Raw genomic sequence first — 21,167 nt, 5'->3', positions numbered from 1 at the left:
CTAGAGAATGTTTTGAACAATTTCTCAAAAAAATTTTTATTTGGAACAGTTGGAGGGCAAAGTAGCTGCCAGTATTTTTGCAGAGTAAATTCTAAAGAACTAGAAACATCATAGCATACATCCTATTGTAGATAACCAAACACTAACCATGTTTAAGTAATTTGATGATCTCTTTTTAATAAGTCAAGGACGGTTCAGGACAGACAAAGCTTTTCATCTATTGGCTAGAGTTTTGGGAAGGCTGCTTTCATTTGCATGTCTTAAAAAGAACCCGTGGCTCTCCTTATCTGCAGTGTCCTTCATCCTACATGCGGCTCTGGTGTTGCTGTGTTGGTGTAATTGAAAACCTATAAAAGGCCGAGAGCTACTTTTGAATTGGCTCAGTGAACTTGGACTGGATTTGTCAAAGTGGTGAAAGGTTTAAAGGAATTTTCATAAATGAGGTCTCCAAGCTGTGTTTTAGCCATACAGTTCCAATGAACTCCAAGGCTCGTGAACTCGGAGAAAAGCGCCTCTGAGAAGGGCAGTCATATCAAGATGGAAATAAATGATTCATTTTTACTCCCTGAGTTCTGCAGACATAAGCACACTTAGCCGCTGATCATCATAATTTAACAGTCCTGTTGTGCACTAAAAATACAATTTAAAAGTCTAATCTTTAATTAAGTTGAGTACTTGCAGATTAACGTGGTTACAAATCTCGGGCCCTGAATGTAGCACAGTATTTACTCTTGTTGCTAGGAAATAACAGCTCTTTACAAGCTACAGATTGACTTGGTAAGAAGAGGGACATAAGCTTTTCCTACTAGGGGACTTGATCAGTTCTTCTTTGTTTCTGTCTCATAATGTATGTGAATGCATTTCATGCAGCAGAGGTCTTGCAACTTTTGTTGGCCACAGAAAGCCCAGGTATGCGCACTAAAGCAAACATTTCGAGGATGTTTGAAAGATCTTACCTAGAGCTCTTGGACAAAATAAGCCTCATCAAGTATTTGAGTTTTTAATGAAATGAATTTGTCCATTCATTAGAATTACCAAGGAAATAGATTGTTCTTTAATGTAGAATTATCACGCAGCTAATTGATGGCTTTGCATTCTCGCCATTAGTGGGAAGCTGTCAAATTAGAATCAGCATTTAATCCAAGTTGATGGTTTTCCAAAATCATTAAAACTTGCATGTAGGAAATCAACTCTGCTATTCCTTTTTCCCCTTTCCCTCTCTTTGGCAAACCTCACCGCGTGACACATTGTACAATAGTTTTTAAAAATGCAAAGCTAATGCTTGCACAGCATGAAAGGGGGTAGCGATGCCAGTTCATTTGCCTTGTTCCTGAAAAAGACGAAAGATTTCTATGTGCTATTTCAGTCAAGATTAGGCATGAAAGAATGGCCTCCCCAAGCTGAAAAGCAGAACTAAGAAAAAACCCACAGGGACGAATTTCTGTTTGATCTGTTGGAGGCAGGCCCTTTTACACAGGGCTGATGTTTCAAAGCAGAGGCCCTTCCTAAAAGATGGAAAATAGCAGAACACTTGTTTGTGTTGAGGAACAGCTTTTGATTGGCTTGTGCTTATTACAGGATTTTGCCCTAAATCCAAACTCAGAAGTATCTGGGGAGATTATATCTTTTGAGAAGGGTACTGCTGAGGGACAGGATCCTGACTGCACCCAGCGTATGTGCTCATGACCTCTCTTGGTGAGTGAGTGCATGCATACATAGTCGCTTCAGTTGTGTCCGACTCTTTGTGACCCCATAGACTGTAGCCTGCCAGGCTCCTCTGTCCATGGAATTCTCCAGGCAATAATACTGGAGTGGTTGCCATTTCCTCCTCCAGGGGACCTTCCCGATCCAGGGATCAAACTCGTCTCCTGCATTGCAGGCGGATTCTTTGCCACCTGAGAAGCCCTGCTCTTGGGGATTCAGTTCAGTTCAGTTCAGTCACTCAGTCGTGTCTGACGCTTTGTGACCCCATGAATTGCAGCACGCCAGGCCTCCCTGTCCATCACCAACTCCCAGAGTTCACTCAAACTCACGTCCATCGAGTCAGTGATGCCATCCAGCCATTACATCCTCTGTTGTCCCCTTCTCCTCCTGCCCCCAATCCCTCCCAGCATCAGAGTCTTTTCCAGTGAGTCAGTTCTTCACATGAGGTGGCCAAAGTACTGGAGTTTCAGCTTTAGCATCATTCCTTCCAAAGAACACCCAGGTCTTATCTCCTTTAGAATGGACTGGTTGGATCTCCTTGCAGTCCAAGGGACCACACTTTAAATTTCCCTCTGGATAATTAAGGGCTCATTTCTGTTAGAAAACCTCTGGTTGATTTTGGTAAAAATGTTTTCTCAGCCTGTGCAAGTACCTGGCACAGTTTTAGGTTCATACTTATGATTAATACATGCTGGCTGGATAAATGAGTCCTTCAGCATGTCTTGCAAGTAAATGTATCAATTATAAGACTGAAGGTTTACTTCAATGCAGTAAATAGAGGTTATAAACGCTTGTCTTCTCAAAAGATATCATTGTGTAACCTGTGTAATTTATGTTCAGAGTATCCCTCCGAAGCAGGATACTGTCAAACACTTGGGCAAAATACTATGTGATGGAAGGTCTCACTGCTCAGCCACTAGTTGGAATAGGGAAGGAATTGTAAGAGTCTTAAGACCTGCTTTTATGGAACTTTTGATGTTAAAAGGGAATTTGGAAATTTGATAGTAGTAAGATGGAGAGATAACAAAACTGGCACACAGGTTACAAGCTTCTAGAGGGTGTTGATTATTTTTTGTTATTCTCACTGTCACCTGAAACACCCAACAGCATGCTTATAAACGGCGTGGGTTGGAGATGGTGCGTGAAGGCAGACTGCTACACTGGTTACGAGTCTCAGAGCACAGGCTGGCTTAGTCTCTTACTGTGCGTGTGTGATCTGGGGCAGCTTACTGAACCTCTGGATATTTTGATATGATTTTATCTTTCACTACCAGATATCTGCTGATTATTTCACTTACTCTAAGTTTGGGATGATTGGTATCAAATAGATTCTAAGCCACTCTATTCCTTTCTCAGCCTACTCTGTGTGCTGAGATATTTGGACTGAATCAGCAGGCTTGTTTTCTGGTTTCTGATTGGGTTTGGTCAGTGAGAGGCATCAGCAGGAGATGAGCTCCTGGCACTTGAGCATCTCCCTAAGGCTACTTTCTGAATTCTGATAACTATGCCCTCCTGCGGCTACTTCATACTGATAACTGCTCCCCTTTGGTCTTATTAGCTTAGGGTACTACACCATCTCTTGTAGTTTCTTCAAACCCAGCCCACACCTTTGCAAATGGTCTCTTTATTAAAACACCCACAAACTGCATTTGATTGTGCCACTCGTTTCCTTGTGGGAACCTGGCACAAGTGGTTACCTGTTTCAGAGGTCATTGTAAGAATGACATGTTTTAGGTAGGATTTAAAACAATGACCAACTCATAATAAGTATTCAACAAGGTTAAATATGATTATCATCAGCAGTTGTTGTCTGTTACAAAATATTGGGTTTGTCATAGTCATTGTGATTATGATGTTTTCAAGTTTTTAAAAGACAAGAAGTAAATAACTACCATGTTCCAGATGTTAAAAGTGGAAAAAGTGAAACAGAAAAGTCAAGAGCTAAGGCACTTGCCGGGGTCCAGCCCTGGCTGATCCAGGGTATTCGAAGGAGAGACGGCGTAGGTGACCTATTTATTTAAATATTTATCAAAGATATAAAGAGTAATAGAATGAGGATAGCTCAGTAGGAAAATTCAGTGGAGAAAAGAGGCTGAGTAGCTTGGTTTACGCGGGAGACCAATAAAACTTCAAGACAAGAAGTTTGCACCACTTACGTAGGCCGCAGGCGTCCTTCCGTTCTCCCGAAGGAGAGGAGACACTGAGGCCTCCCCAGTCGGATCTTAGAAGCCCAGGCATAATTAGCAAGCATGGCGGGTTCCGCGCTCCAGATGGAAACTCAGCCAGAATTTGAGAGAGAGAGCGACATGGGGAGACCAAGTTTCAGTGAATAAGGCCCGCACTTTATTTTCCAAAGTAGTTTTTATACCTTAAGTTATGCATAGAGGATAATGGGGGAAGGGGTAGAGTCATGCAGTAAGCCAGGCTTTCTTCCTGCAAACTTATCATATGCAAAAGTTTAGGTGATTTGCGTCATCTTCTGGCCCAGAGGCCTGTTAACATTTTAAGACCCTTTCTTCAGAAAACTTATTTTTCTCTAAAGGTGATTGGTCAGGAGCCACCCTCCAAAAGCATTAGATAAAGTTGCATTCCTATAGGGCAAAGGTGTGGTGGGCTATAACAAGTAAAAGAATTAACTCAAGGGTCCGAGATTACAAACATTAAAGCTACTACTTACACCAATTATATTAATCAATACACTGCCAGGGACACAGCAGGTAAGGGATATGGAAACTTAGCAGCAAACATTGGCCCAACAAGTGAAAAACCCTTCACCAATACAATTTCTAATCAGTCTTTTAACTGCTCAAAGGAATCTGTATTCAGACAGTTTAGAACATCTCATGCTTCTCACAGTTGGGAGGCTCTGAACAATCACATGTGGCCAGAAAAACCTATTCAGGCAGGCTAGAGGACTTCCAAAGGAATTTGTAGGTTGAAGCACTGTCACACCCAGGAATTATTAACTGGAGCTGTAAGCTAACTCTTTTTTCAGAGAGAGGTAGTTGGGGACAGCCCCCCTGTAAAGTCAGAGGTGTAGGTGAGAACACAAAGCAGAAAGTAGGCAGACTCTGGTTTTGGGGGTAGATGCTCGAGAATTTCCAGGGGGACTCCTGAGGCTCAATCCCGCCTTTGCGTATGCCGAGCCTCCTTCCTCATGACCTTTGCCATGGGCGGAGCTCCTGCTCCTGGCAGTGATAGAATTCTAGTTGAACTATTCCAGATCCTGAAAGATGATGCTGTGCAAAGTGCTGCACTCAATATGCAATATGCAATATGCACTCAATATGCAATATACCGGCTCCCAGCAGGCACTCAGTGCTTCCATTCTAGAACTGAAGAAGTGAATTGAAGATTTTTGTCCTTGTTTCTTTGTACAGGGTACAGAGTCGCAATAGTGTCTGGAAAAGAAAGTTACAACTTCAAAGTATTTACTAACTTAAAATATAACCTATTTGGAGTAAATGGATATGCTAAATGTAATACAGCCTATTTGTGACCGCTAAATAATAATTGGGTTGAGTCATGGACACCTCAGCATCTTCACCTTAATTACTGTAAAAGCTGGGGCTCAGCATTTTCACATTTATACCCTCTTGGTGGTGTGAAGATACATGATCCTTAGCACTGAATTTCTTACAGACTCTTGAGGGTAGATCTATTTGTTTATACTCACAGCTGAATAAAAGACCAGCATTATGATGCTTGTATAGTACACATTTTTCTTTTCTTTCTTTTTTTTTTTTTTTTTTAAATTTAGAAGACAGAGGCAGCCCCGAAGGGAGCTAGGCTTCCTGGCTCCTTCCTGTCACAGACATCTCCCAAAGCAGAAAGAGAAAGCCCACATTTTTCTTACTACCATTGAAGTGTTCTCATTCCTAAGTCATATAAAATAGGCCACTCTGTGATAATTGGAGCCATCTCATCTTTAACTTATAGTACACTCATTACACTGTTTGGCAATAATGAAAACTAATGAATTCCCTGAAGGAGCAGTGATCAGTTTGAAAAACTAAACATCCTACAATGTCTTTCCATTTGTCATAGTTGTTGAAATTTCAGAACATGTGGATACATCTTTCAATATCCTGGAAAAATTGTATACGTATTCACTAAGAAATTAGAAAGAAAGTGAGTTTCAGAAATGTCTCTCTCTCTCCTTTTTTTTTTTTTTACAGTTAAGTAGAGTCAAGGAGAAGGCAATGGCACCCCACTCCAGTACTCTAGCCTGGAAAATCCCATGGACAGAGGAGCCTGGTAGGCTGCAGTCCATGGGGTCGCTAAGAGTCGGGCATGACTGAGTGACTTCACTTTCACTTTTCACTTTCATGCATTGGAGAAGGAAATGGCAACCCACTCTAGTGTTCTTGCCTGGAGAATCCAAGGGATGGCGGAGCCTGGTGGGCTTCCGTCTGTGGGGTCACACAGAGTCGGACACGACTGAAGTGACTTAGCAGTAGCAGCAGCAGTAGAGTCAAGGGGGAGAAGGCGATGGCACCCCACTCCAGTACTCTTGCCTGGAAAATCCCATGAGCGGAGGAGCCTGGTGGGCTGCAGTCCATGGAGTCGCTAAGAGTTGGACACGACTGAGCGACTTCACTTTCACTTTTCACTTTCATGCATTGGAGAAGGAAATGGCAACCCACTCCAGTGTTCTTGCCTGGAGAATCCCAGGGACGGGGGAGCCTGGTGGGCTGCCGTCTATGGGGTCACACAGAGTCGGACACGACTGAAGCAACTTAGCAGCAGCAGCAGCAGCAGAGTCAAGGGAGGGTTAGCAATCTGAAAGGCCTTTTGATGTCAGTCCATATGAGGATTTATAGATTCTCCCTTCTATTCAAGGAGCTAAGTGGCAAAAACAGATATCTTGTTCCCAGAGAGGCTAATGGTTCTAGAAGAAAGGATTGTTGTTTGAACATTTGGATCTCTTTTTATTCTTTAACATTTTCTTCAAAAGTGCATCCAGGTAAGATTGATGTTGTCTTTCTTTATAAAGAATATGCCTTTTATATATTGGGCACTTAACAAATGGAAACTTTCTCAACTATATGTTTATTTATTGTCTTAAGTTGTCCTTTATGGAGGAGACATCATATCCAAGTGCCATAGCGATCTCCCACTTGACCCTCATGAAGCCTCCCATTGCTTCCTTCCACCCATCTACTTCTGTTTAGATTTTCTCTCTTCCTATTTTTTTTTTCATATTGAGTGAAATACAGTGGCATAGTCACCAAGAGGAACTAGTAGTATATTCATTGTAGTTATTATTCTAAATGATAACAACTGTTTTCAGCACATCAGTTGTGTTGACATGCATACCAGCAGTGTGGGAATAAAAGTTCTTAGTAGATCATACTAAGTGATCTTAAAAATATCACAGTATACCCAAGAACCTTCCATGGCTGCTTGCCAAACAGATAAGTTGAGTAATGGATGGTGTTTGCAGATGAAGGACATGTTGCTTTACCCTCATTTGGTAAACATGCTTTAATACTCTTTGCTGGATAGAGGCAGTCATTTCCTTCTCTGAACTTTCTGTCTAGTGGAGGACATAATTGGCTATCAATCGTAGAGGCATAGGCCGAGTGGTGTAGTAGGAAGGGGTCGGGAGTAATGAAGTCCACCTAGAATCTGGAGGAAGGTGGTCAGATTATCAAGGTTTCTCAGGAAAATTGACATTTGGTTTAAGAGTTTAAGGCCAAGTGGGAGATCACCAAGCAGAAAACTTCAGGAAGAAACGCTCCTCAGCGTTGGGCACCATGTCTCATTCATGTCTGCCATATTCCCAGCACTTGTGTCTAGCTCATAGTTACAGCAAAATAATAGTGTTGACAAAGCACTCACTGTAGGCCAAGCAGGGTGCTAATTTATTTACATACATTCTCTTTTAAGGGAAAAAACAAAATCAAGCTATGATTTAGAGAAGGAATGTGGAAGAAAAGTAAAGATTGGGCAAGAGATTTGCTACAGGGAGTTCAGAAAAGACAGTATTTTATCAAAACAAGTAAGAATTGAAAAGATATCTATACTAGGGTAGGGCCTTCCCAGGTGGCGCTCGTGGTCAAGAACCCGCTTGCCAGTGCAGGAGATGTAAGAGATGAGGGTTCAATCCCTAGGTCGGGAAGATTCCCTGGAGGAGGGCCTGGCAACCCACTCCAGTATTCTTGCCTGGAGAATCCCCATGGACAGAGGGGGTCGCGCAGAGTTGGACATGACTGAAATGACTTAGCATACATGAACACGTGCACATATAAGAGTAGAGGCAGTAGAAATCCAGTGGAAAGAATTCTTCATAAGATGGTATGAAAAGCCCAAACAAAACTTTCTGGCCAGCCCAATGTTATAGTGATTCCTAGAGGTATTGAACGGATGGCTAGCTAGGTGACTGAATGGAAGAATAGAGAACCCAGCATGTGCTCCATACATAGAACCTGCTGTGAAACTTACTTTGTTTAACTTACAAGTCTGATAACTTTGGTGCAACAACTTCATTAGGATGAGAGGAAAAGATGTCTAGATGCAGAAGTAAGCTATGAGGCAACAGCCCGAGAGGAAACAAAGGTACAAGCAGACATATCCTGAGAGAGTAATTGTGATGGCTCTTAAAAGAGATATTTAAAATTAAATGTACACATACGATTATTAAATTAAGCCCAAAATTGCTCAGGTGTGGAAGTATGTAATGTAATTCAGAATTCTTTCAGGGTCAAAAAGTGAAGCTTCCAGTGGTCATTGTAAGCTGAAGGATTGTCAGTTGGGGTGTTGTTGTTCAGTCACCCAGTTGTGCCCAACTCTTTGTGACCCCGTGGACTGCAGCACACCAGGCTTCCCCATCCTTCACCATCTCCCAGAGTTTGCTCTGACTCATGGAAGTAATGGTTAAAAGTGAGGACCCTGGAATCAGAGTGCCTGGCTTGAGTTCTGGCTCAGTCATTTACCAGCTATAGGACCTGGAAGAAATGACTTTACCTCCAAAGTGGAGGTACTTTCTTTGTTGGGGTGTTTTAATGATTCAGTGAATAAAAGGAAGCATGTGCTTCTGGAGCGGGCTGGGCTGTAGCAAGCAATCAGTGAAGTGTGGGCTCAGCTCCGTGTAGACCCGCACGACTTAGTAAAGGTGGGAAAGGGAGCAGTGACTGTATTCGCACTTACACTCATGGATTTCAATGGGCTTTCATCATGTTTGGTAGATGTGTTAATATGGGTGAAGTGTTGCCTTGTTTCATATTTAAAATGACAATTTTGTTTCATAAGATACACTTCAAGGGACTTTGTTTTTGCTACGCTTCAGCCTAAGTGCACTTTGTTTTCCCACATACTTCCTGAAAATAGTTGATCAGGTGAACAATGAAAGTGATCAGTAATCATTTAAGACACAGTGTATGAAAATATGATACCTAGTTAAGTCCTTACGGTGGGCATTTTTGAGTTCATTGGTGTTGAATGTTCATTAAATAGTCCCTTTTACTATTCATTATTTTAGCTAATTAAACATCTTAATAGAAAAAATCCTTGAAATATGCTACTTTTCAAATGTTTCCTAAGATATAATTTATATATATTTCAAGATAAAAATATTGTGTCCTTAAGGAGAATTGCCCAGAAATAAATATATATTGATTTAATGACTAACTGATAATGAACACAGAATTAACCTGTAGGATCGACTTAACAAGTCTTTTCTAAATGTCTGCTTTTTATCTTCGTCTTCCTCAGTTTCTTTGATTGATGCAGACACAAAGCATTTGGTGCGTGTGCATGTAAGCTAAGTCGCTTCAGTCATGTCCAACTCTTTGTGACCCTGTGGACTGTAGCCTGCCAGGTTTCTCTGTCCATCGGATTCTCCAGGCAAGAATATTGGAGTGGGTTGTCATGCCCTTCTCCAGGGGATCTTCCCTACCCAAGGATCAGACCCACACCTTATGAGACCTGCACTGGCAGGCGGGTTCTTTACCACTAGAGCCACCTGGGAAGAACATAACATTTGGTGGCGCTTCTCAATCCACTGTCATTCTCTGTACCTTTACCTTATGTTATTTTTTGTGTTGTAGCACTTATCCCAACTTAACATAAACTAGCTTTATTTGCTTTTTATCATCCATCTCCCCAACCTGAATAGAAGTTGCTATGTGCAAGACTTTTATTTGTTCACTGCTATATTCCCCAAACCTACCATAATGCCTGGCAGAAATTCAGTAAATATTCGTTGAAAGAAGAAATGTACATATGTAAGTTTGTGCTTAGTCAAGACTCCTAGACAAGATTGTGCTGCTACGTGGATGTATTTTTGTAAACATTGTTTACTGAATATAATGTAATGCTTATTCACTAAAAACTCAAAACAAAATTTGGGAAATACAAGGAAATATCAATAAAAAAAATGTTAAATCATTCTCCAACCCTGAGAAAATGATGACATTTTGTTGTGTTATCCCCTTCATGTATTTGACGTCACATCATAATTATGTGCCATCCTGGATATATTATTTTGTATGCTGGATTTCTTTCACTTGTATTATATCATCAGCATCTTTCTATACTTTTACAAATATTTTCTAAAGACTTCTATTTTAAATAGTAGAGTTGAAATCCTTTTCTTCTACCTCCAAACAACATAAGTAATGAAAAAACAGAGAAGAAAATCCATCTGTGATGAAACAAGTCATTAGCAGCAACCCCAGAGCACAAACTTTGAAGTACACCTGCCAAGTCTATAACATATGGATACAGGTGACGGAAGACTTAAGATCATCTTGGACCTTGAACAAGGTGCAGATTTCCTTCAAATCAAGTACACTTCTATCCAAGACATCTCTGGTGTTTCCTTAATTAACCTAGAGCTGTAGATAGACTCTGGGAGAAGTTGGAGTGACTCTGTAAATATCCAGACATCACCACTGAAAGGTGGACAAGATGGAAACTAGAGGAGAAGCGATTCTGAGGTGCCATGTTCATTTTCCTCTCCCAACCTGCTAGCTGGGGGTGTCCAGTGGAAGTGAAGTGTGAGAAGGAGGGCGGGGAGGCAGCTGTAGCCTGTAGGGGGCCCACTGGGGCAAGCAGAGGGAGGAGCAGGGGGCAGCAGAAAGGAAAGGCTTTCTGCAAGAGCTTGCCAAGGCTTTTAGGGAAATGCGTTGCTTATTTCAGACTGAGAATGTACTGAGACACTGAATAATATTTGGTGAACTTAAAAGAGTGAATACTTTCTGCTTATCCTGTTTGATAGAGAGACACGGCCACTAGGGAGAAACTAACCCATTAAGATTAGAAATGAGAATGAAATAGCTGAGCTTGTGCAAACTTCATGTAGTTTACAGAAAGAGGTTAGCACAAAGATAAGGGCCATAAATCAAAGATTAGGCACAAAAGGGCATGTTTCTGCAGCTGTAAAATGAGCTTTGCAGCAAAAGGTGAAGCTGAGCTTTTCAAATTGCTGGAATGTCACTGTTTGTTTATGAGGCAAGATAAAACTCATTTTTAGATAAATGACTAAATTGAAATACCATAATACGTACCATTCAGGTGCCGTTATGGTTTAAAAATGTGACTATAAAAATGTCACTTTATTACAGAATCTATTTGTTGGTTGGGTATTTTCCAAGTCCTGTCTACTTAGTGTATTGACTCCCACTAGGTTTTACTGCTGCCCGCCTTGTGTAGCCAGTACACAGTAGCTATTATAAAAGCAAGATAGAGTTCTTTCTACCTCACAGAGCCCTGAAGAGTTTTGGGAACGTAGGCGAGAGCTCATGTTGTTGTTTATGGTATTAGATGGAGTAGAAATAAAGGCCCTTTGCTGACAAAGACCATACGTCATTTACAGAAAAGCAGTGGGTTCTTCAAAATTCAAGTTTGTATTTCATTTGAAACTTGAAAATCTTATATTCTAGTTGTTTCCCATTTCCCTTGCACAGCTCTGCCAGATTTAGGCAAGGCTGAGTTTACTATGTGAGTGTGCAAGCGCTTAGTCGTGTCTGACTCTTTGCGACCCCATGGACTGTAGCCCACCAGGCTCCTCTGTCCATGAGATTTCCCAGGCAAGAGTACTGGAGTGGGTTGCCATTTCCTTCTCCAGGGCATCTTCCCGACCTAGGGATCAAACCTGAGTCTCTTGCGTCTCCTGCATTGGCAGGCGGTTCTTGACCTGCCTGAGCTGGTAACTCACTAAAAAAAACCGTTGCGTGACTGCATGACAGTAGCAGGCTGCATTTTGTGTGCCTCGCTGGGTAGTCATGTTCACAAATTGCACTTTACATTTCATCATGCTACCAGTAAGGTTTTTGGAGATAGTTGGGAATAAGTCAGAAACAATGGGCAAGTGGAAGCTGTGTTTGGGTATGGAGGCCACTAGGAAGAGCAGGTTGATATGGAAAACTGAGCTTTGGGAAGCACAGAGCAGTGGATTAAGAGGGTAAGTCAGGTGATGGTATGAGAGGATGCTGTAACAGGCTTGCATCCTCTGAAGAGGTGATAAGAAGAATTCAAGGAAATGAAAATAAAGTGGCAAACTAGTAATAGTAAAGTTCAAACCATATGCAGGCACTGTCCTAGATGCTTTACAAATGTTAACTCACCTTCACCATAGCCCAGTGAGCTAGGAATGATTAACATCTCCACTGTATAGGTGGGGAAAAAAATTGAAGTGAAGGAAGTTTTAAAGCATTTTGCTCAAGTTACACAGTTAACAAGAGGCCCAGCTGGGATTTGAACCTGGCACCTCAGATCCAAGCCCATGCTCTTGGTCCTTATATTGCTTTGTCTCTCAGATATCTGTGACAAATTAAGATGCTTTGTAAAAGTTTAAGTGTTCACTGTACAGACAAATGAGTTGGCAGTTAGGTCTTTGTTCAAGGTCAGCATTTGATTCATATTTGAGACACTTTCAGGGTAGAAGTAATGAGTAAGAGTAGGCACACAGGGTCGTATCAGTGGACAGAAGTTAGTGAAATTTAAAGAGGAAAATATAGGGTGGATTAGAGAAATTATTGTAATAATGAAGCCTCATCTTCACACTGGGTTCATATTAGACAAATTGTTACATTTAGAAGTTCTAGTCTGTAACTGAAAAATTTCCTTTATTGAAAATATGCAAATATTGTACAGTTTTACATTTCTGTTGTTCAGTCACTAAACTGTGTTTGACTGTTTGCAACCCCATGAACTGCAGGCTTCCCTGACCTTAACTGTCTCCTAGAGTTTGTTCAAACTCACATAGTGTGCTTAAACTCATGTACTTTAGGGTAGTCCTAGAATAAACAGCATGTGAACTATTTCGTTGTCCCCTATGCAAATGAATTAGCCACAGAATTTAGGTAAGTGTCCAGTAATTAGTGGATTTTTCTTTTCAATTTAGGACACTTAGCCAAAAATTATGTTGACCCTCTTGGTGTGGATTTAGTTCAGTGTTTAGGAAGTATTATTAAATTGCCAGAGATATTATTAAATCACTATAGGTTTGGCCAGAATGTACTTTTAGATGTATTTGACAATGTGCCTTCACTTTTAACAACTAACACAATTAAAAGTGTAGGAGGAAGACTTTTAGGCAATTTAAATACATATTTTCAAGCATGTTTTTCCTGTTTCTTTTTTCTTGACAACCAAGATATTGTATAATTGTTTTTAAAATAAAAATAAAACCTAATGTTTTAAATTCATTTTTAGCAGAATGTATTTGTTAGGGAGAGCAGTTTTATAGACAAATTTCAGTTGAACAATTGTCAAAGAACCAAAGGATAGGCTTCTTTATATGCCATATGTAGGGCTGTGTCTTGACAATGTCAAAGCAACTGCTTAGTTCAATTAATGATTTGATTCTGGAATCAAATAAGAAAAACTAATTATTTGGTTAAACTAATCTGTTTTTGTTATTTTCTTTCATCTTCTTCAGTCAAAAGTACCCACTTGTAGTTGTAGAGAAGCTGATGCACCAGCTCTTACAAAAAATAAAAGGTGCTTCATTTATGATGTTGCAGGAAGCCTGACCCCAGTAACCTTTAATACTGGCTAGTTTTGGCAGATGGAGAAGGAAATGGCAACCCACTCCGGTACTCCTTCCTGGAAAATCCCAGGGACGGGGGAGACTGGTGGGCTGCCGTCTATGGGGTCGCACAGAGTCGGGCACGACTGAAGTGACTTAGCAGCAGCAGCAGTTTTGGCGGATGGTTACTCTGGACTGTAGCTGTTGTATTCTGGGACTCCTGGGAAGTAGACCGTATGCCGGAAGTTTATCAGAGAGTGCTCTTGGGGTCAACACCTGTGGAAGGGAGTGGGCAGGAGAAGCTAGGCTCTGATGCCCAGCTCTCACCAAAGGCCTCAGTCCATCAGCAGAGAGTGGAGGATCTCTCTTTAGCCAGGGGCGATTCCCAGAGAAGAGGACAGCTGAGGGCTGTCGGGCAACATCATTCCCAGCAACTGGGGATGATGTCCTTCCATCCTAAACTGGAAGCAACAGTGCCCTCTAGAATAAATGACTAAAATATTTTGAAATTTTAAGAAGGAAAAAAAAAATCTGCATCTTATCATTTACTTTCAAGTTATATATAGTGTTATCACAGAAGCCTCATTTTACAAGGAAATGAAACCAAGAAAAATTTTATTTGAAAAAGTCTTTTGCATAGAAAAGGGAAGTGGTCATATATTTAGTTACTGGTCATCAGAAGAATGTACTTGTGTGTGCAAGAGTGTGGAATAGATAAATAGGATGAGCCACTTTTAGTCTTGTGCACTGTATTAGGAGCTTGAAAGTGAAAGTGGTTCAGTCATGTCCGACTCTTTGTGACCCCATGGACTCTACAGTCCACGGAATTCTCCAGTCCAGGATACTGGAGTGGGTAGCCTTTCCCTTCTTCAAGGGATCTTCCCAACCCAGGAATCAAACCCAGGTCTCCCACTTTGCAGGTGGATTCTTTACCCGCTGAGCCACAAGGAAAGCCCTGTTAGGAGCTTAACCTATCATTTAATCTGTGGAACTCCTCTGTGAAGGAGGTACTGTTCTCTTGATGGTATTGGTAAATAAACAGACTCAGACAGGTTAAATGATGTCTGAGATCACACAGCTAGTTTGTGATATAGTCATGACTCGAAGCCAAGTTCATCCAAATCAAAGCCCTTTTTCAGATCCCATGCTATACTGTTAGTTCTAATCCTTTAACTCTAGCCAGAGATTTTCTGCTTCAGTGGTTAACTTTCTTCCCTTGTTTTAACCATGTCTCCTTATCCGGGTTTAGGTCCTCACAAATCCCAGAAATTTGCTTTTGACCCTTGAGACAACTTCTACTGGTAAAAGGCAAATATTTTTATCCTCCCTTATCAGGGCTGTAGTGTGGATGACAGTGGACCAGCATCCTATGAAAACGGGTCCCTTCTGGGATGATTTCTGCCCCGTACTTCTGTCCCCATTTAGTAGATGTGTTAGTGGGTAAAGGAAATTCACAATGCTAAAATATGCTTAGGAGTCAGAGGTGAAGCTGGGTGTACCAATTCCAAATCCCATGCTTGATCCCCGCTTCAGTGAGATTAATATGGGGAAGGAGGTGTGTGTGTGTGTGTGTATACAGTAAGTATAGAAACACTCCAAACTTTGAATGACCCCACATTATAAGCATTTCATTTATGATGAGGGGTTCTTGGAACCAGTAGAAAGAAATCACTTGGGGTACTGCTAGGAAAAATATAAATATATACACTTGCAAGTATATGCTTTTTGAAATGAATTTAAACCATTTAAATTAGAATAACTTCCTTTGGGCTTCTCATTTGATTAGAATGCCTGGACAGTGTTCTTTTACACTGTGTTCTGTATTTTGAGGAGCTATGGTTGACTGATCCCCACAGTTGAATCAGGTTACAAATGACACAAAATTTCCACTACTCCATGACAGTCGGCGTCCTCTGATTTGTTTTCGACAGCACAACTGAAGTAGGCAAGATTCTCTTGTTACTTTGCTTATTTGAGTAGAATACTGCTTGTGTCAGATAGTCCATGAGGACTTTAAGACATTTGTCAGATTTTCATATAATATTTCATCTTCTATAGTAAAAAAAGGAATAAGGCAAGTCATTGTAATATTTTCAGTCACATATATTCTTTGATAAAAGTAAATGACAATCTCAATCTGAAGTATTTTATGTCTTTTCTCAAGCAGTGATTACTTTATTTGTATGACTTTGGTTTCTACGCAAATCTTAATTTAATGGAGGATTTCAGGAACAGTTGAATGAAACAGATATTTCGACATGATTGATGCAGTGTCCCATATATATTGTATAACTGCATTATAAATTACTTGGGGCTTTAATATTGAAAACAGATGAAAGTATGTTTGCTTTTTGAAATGAGAAAAGAAGGATATTCGTATACAAACTTGTAGAGGTTTGACTATATCATGAATGCATGTCTTCATTAACAACCATAACTCAGCCTCCCAATTTATCAGCATTAATCTAAATGGCTGTAAACTTAATTATCAGTACTAGTGCGGCAGTCAAGACCAACTAAGAATTTATTATTTTTTTATTGTTCTGGGTATTAAAATGGTCACAGAACTACAGTAATACTGTTTCATATCTATCCCTACATATATTAAATTACGCTGATACTGATAATTTATAAAGTTTATGAATGAGAACCAAATTAAAGATGCCCTTTGAGTTCTCTTTTTCCCCCCATAGTGAAGTTAGGAATCAAGTAGTAATATAATATCTTGAGAATTCATATATAATGCACAAGGATTTAATGAAGACTTTCAGGTTTCACTGTTATTTTAGATCCCTATAGTATTTGAAGGTGGTTTTGTATGTCATTTGAATCTCTTGGCCTAAGTCTTCAAGGGAATGTTCATTTCCTAAAACCTCTTTATGGGATAAACATAAGCGTTTATAAAAGGATTCATGCACACCTCTGCTTCTAGGGTAGCCTAAAGGCGTGTGCATATACAGGCAGGAAGGAATCAGATACCAGGAGGGGGACTTGGGTCTTATACAGGGGGAAGGGGTGGCAGCTTGCGTATTGGTGTCCTGATCTGAAGGAAGCAACTGGGTTTGTGATCATTTTGAAAAGTAGTACCAATTTCTCTACATCTGATGTTCAAGAGAAGATAAAAATATGGATGTTTTTGTAAAATTCCTTAATTTTAGAACACTGAGAAGACCAAATCAATCCCTGATGTGGGCTGCATATGGCCCGAAGGCATCCAGTGTTCTCATTCCCATCTAAGTCGTGGGAAACTGGAATTCTGATTGTCTTCCATTGGACATACATGGAATGAAAGTTTGAGTAGGAAACTAAGTATCTTAATAGAATCTTCAAAATGAAATCAGAGCCAGCTTTGGATAGATTTAAATTTTCTTCTTCAAGTGTGAAAAATCCTCCAGTTTTCTAGGTTAAGCCACATATATTTTAGTCCAAAAAGGAGGTGGGGTATAGGAAGTTGGAATCCTGTTTCATTTGGGATACTGTCTTTTTATTGATTGGTCCAAAATTGAATACCCAATTTCCTCTTTCACATTTATATCTCAGCATGAGATTTCCTTTCCTGATTTAAGCCTTTGTGGCCAGTTTTTATCTGATCATTTGTCTGTCTGATACCCTTGATATGTTTTTGTAACATTTTTAACAGAAAATGTAAGTGCTATTTATGGAAAGCAAGCTGGTCGGCTGTGAGGGGTCTCTTGTGATTTCTCAGGTTGTTTTCACATTCGACTGATGCTGGCTTCTAGAACAGAAGTCTGGGAACTAACAATGAATGTTAGACCACTGAACATAGGTTTCTTTCCTTTCCAAGTCTGTCTGCAGGGGCAGAGAGAAAAGATGAATGAGAATGGAAAATATATGCATGTAGCTGAGCAGGAGGTTAATTATATTAATTTCAGACTCAACCCAGCCTGAAGACAATATAATAATCTTATAAAAAATGGAATGCCAGCAAGGAGCCAAACTTCTATTACCTTTTTCCTTTTAAGAGCACAATATGTTATAGCAATCAGGAACTCATAAATTGCCCTTACAAGCAGTTTAGAAAAAGTTACTGTGTGAAGCCTACTTAGAGTTGGAAACTGTGGAGAGAGTCTTTTCCCCCTTTGCACCTGAGGTGTTTTTTCCATGTGTTGAGTTTTGTTTCAGTTGTTCAGTAGAGAACATGGGAATTCTGCTGTGTTTCTCAAACATGTGATGGATGTGAAGGGGTCAAGCTGAAACTGAGTTACTTTGAATACTGAGGAGACAAATATAAATAGTACTCTGAAGTATGATTCCCTGAATATATATGTGAATACAGAGAACCATCCCATTTTCCTCTCCTTTGGACGAGGATCCCTGGTAAGAATGAAGTAGGGGATGAAGATGGGAATTCATGTAGGGAGAGATGAAATATTCTAGTGCCTTCCAACACAGACCTCTTCCTTACCTCACCAGGGAAGCTTCCGTTCCTTTCCTTCATCAATAAATACTAAGAATCACCGAGTAAAAAACCAGTGATTCAAAGTGTTGACACCTTGAAGTAGGGGAATGTTTTTCAAATAATTTACAGCAGCTATGAAAGTAATTTAAAAAGTTAATCTGCCCTTTAAGTATTCAGCTTTGTCAATTGTGCATAATATCTCAATATTTACTATTACTTTATGCTACAAACATAAACAATCATTTCAATGACCGTTTTTTATTAAAATATGTGAACACTTATATTTCATTATTTCAGAGAACCACATGAATCCCACAAGTCCGTGGAAATTTTAGAGTGCATTTTACTGCCTCGTCACCTGTGTCTAGACAAATTTATTAGGCACTTGCTGATGGTGAGTAATACCTGTTTATTAAGCTGGTTTTCAGGCTGCTTACATGAGAACTTCCATAAATTAGCTCTAGTAACCTTAGGATTTAAACTTAAATAGAGATTAGGCATTTATAAATTGATTCTAGCGATCATGAAGTAAGAGGGAAGATATATATTTTTAAATGCATTTTTGGCTTGAAACCCCTCCCTTACTTTCAACCCCAGGGGCCTGCTCTACCATAAAAAAGGACATATTTAAACATTAGAATCTCTAGTGCCAGAAATTTCCACTTTACGTCTTGGCTAACCAGTGAGGATAGTCAGCACCTTGTCTCTCTTAAAACTGACAGGGTACATTTTTAAAGTGTTGAAAGAGAAGTATACAGACTTTACAGGTTGAGCAGTCTCAGTTTCCTGGCCTCGATGAAGATTTTGAAAGTTAAGTTACTTTCAGTTGTCAGGATAACGCACTGTGGTCAGTAAATGAACTGGCTATTTAGTCATTGGCATTTTCTAGTTAACACATACAAATTGGTAGGGCATACTCTGAAATAACTTTCCTGGTCGCTCAAATGGTAAAGAATCTGCTTGCAATGCAGGAGACCCCGGTTTGGTCCTTGGGTCTGGAGGATCCCCTGGAGAAGGGAATGACAACCCACTCTAGTATTCTTGCCTGGAGAATCCATAGACAGAGGAGCCTGGCAAGCTACAGTCTTTGGTGTCACAAAGAGTCAGACATGACTAAGTGACTGACACTCCTCCAAGACTCTGAAATACAAAATCAACATTACTTATGGTTTTATGGTACCTTAATCCAAGGAACCATCTACTTCCCAGTACGCAATTTAGTGTATTAAGAAGGCAAACCATTTAAAGACTCAGATTTATTAATCTTTTGGGTATTAGCCCAGCCCCAAGTTTTAAATGAAATCTGCCTAAGTGTGGGCAAATGCAAAGAACCTCCAGGGTTTTGTTTTGTTTTTTAGCACTTTTATTTGCAAAACTGTAGGATTGTCTATTCCTCTTATCACTGTTTAGAACTTTGGTCTGTCTCGTACCTCCTCAGAAAAGCAATAAAACCCTTTGTCTCTTGGGGTTCTTTAGGAAACTGCATTGTTTGGGGAAAGGCTCTACCATTTTAAACCCACCTTTGGTATCTTGGTGTCATGACTTCCCTGGGAGCTCAGATGGTAAAGTGTCTGCCTACAATGTAGGAGGCCTGGGTTCGATCCCTGGGAAATGGCAACCCACTCCAGTACTCTTGCCTGGAAAATCCCGTGGACGGAGGAGCCTGGTAGGCTATAATTCATGAAGTCGCAAAGATTCGGACACGACTGAATGACTAAACTTTGACTTTTCACTTTGGTATCTTGGAGATGCTGGATAGGAGTTACATGGTGTGTCATGGGAATAGCCAGCACACAAAAATGAACAATACCCCATCCAAAATTTAGTTGTTTCTAAAATCCTTTGTCTCTCATATATTCACTTCTTGATTATGTTGCAGAATCAAAAGTTAAAGAAGTATTAAATAAACTGTGAGAAAGTTTAGCAAATTTCAGTAAAATACGCTGTCTTCTAGCCACCTCTTTCTCTAGGAGAGTAGAACTTCCATAGGTGGTGCTTCATGAGATGTTTTGTATTTTAGCTACATTTGCCCATCAGCTGCATGTTCTCACAGCAGTCAGGATATTGATTGCTAGCCATCGATATTAATACACCCAGAGTGATAATTTTGTGGTTTCTCCTTTTCTCCTACCTCTCCTCTCCTGCTATCTTATTATCCAAGTCACTCAGTCTAAGGGTAGAGAAAACTGAGATGGGTGAATTGGGGATGGAAGAATGGAACCAGAACTGCTCTGTGTCCCATCTTCCCAGTGGGAGTTACTACTCATTGCTCAGGTAGTATCCATAGGAAGGACAACTACATGTGTCCAGTGACCTCTGGCAAGCAACAAGCTGGCATCTCTCACAGTGACTCACATCACTGGACATGGATTTGGGTGCTGAAGAGAAGGCAGGACCATTTCAGTCCATACGCAGCTAGTTGTATCCATAATGCTGTCAGTAATTACCAAAGCTTTATGGAGTGCCCAGTCAAGCGCAGGTACTCTAGTATCTGTCTAGTTACTTAATCCTCATGACAGGGGGACTTTGATGACCATTTTTCCTGATTGACAGATAAAACAACTGGAGCTTATAGAGAGGCTAAGGAGCTTGCCATGGCCATTCTCCAGGTCAGTGGTGGTGAAAGGACTCAATCCTGGTCCCAAACCCATAGCTTTAAAACAGCCTGTGTGCTCCCAACTGTGTTCTTCACTCAGCAATATGTATAATGCATCCCACAGTGTGAGATTCTTCATTTGTCCCTTTTTTTCATGGTAACACTGTGATAAACAGGCTGTGTTCTTTTTCCAGTGGCAGAATGTTTAAGATATATTGTTCTTATCTTAGAGATGTATAGGGGATTTTTTCAGTTGATATGTGAAGATCTATCTCTATATTTTCCTTAAGTAAGAAACTAAATAGAATGTCTTTTTTCTTCCTTTTCCTCCTAACCTTGTGATTACACTTGCATTGGAAGAGATCCTATGGCAGATGGCATCTGAGAGTAGTTTTAACAAATATGTTCATTATAAACATTGTATGGCCTTCGTATCAACCAGGTTTTCTAATGACACAATAAAAACAGAA

The 21,167-nt window shown here is 40.3% G+C and overlaps 1 protein-coding gene across 1 annotated transcript in view; it reads left to right on the top strand.

Moving 5' to 3' along the window:
* The window catches only part of SNCAIP (synuclein alpha interacting protein), a 163,550-nt gene that overhangs the window by 11,653 nt on the left and 130,730 nt on the right, over positions 1-21,167 (top strand). The gene's annotated exons all lie outside the window — the stretch shown is intronic.

Source organism: Bubalus kerabau, chromosome 1 (genome assembly GCF_029407905.1).
Source record: "Bubalus kerabau isolate K-KA32 ecotype Philippines breed swamp buffalo chromosome 1, PCC_UOA_SB_1v2, whole genome shotgun sequence".
NCBI classification, from domain to species: domain Eukaryota; kingdom Metazoa; phylum Chordata; class Mammalia; order Artiodactyla; family Bovidae; genus Bubalus; species Bubalus kerabau.
Note: the sequence above shows the minus strand (reverse complement) of the source record. Positions and strands in the feature narration are given on the sequence as shown.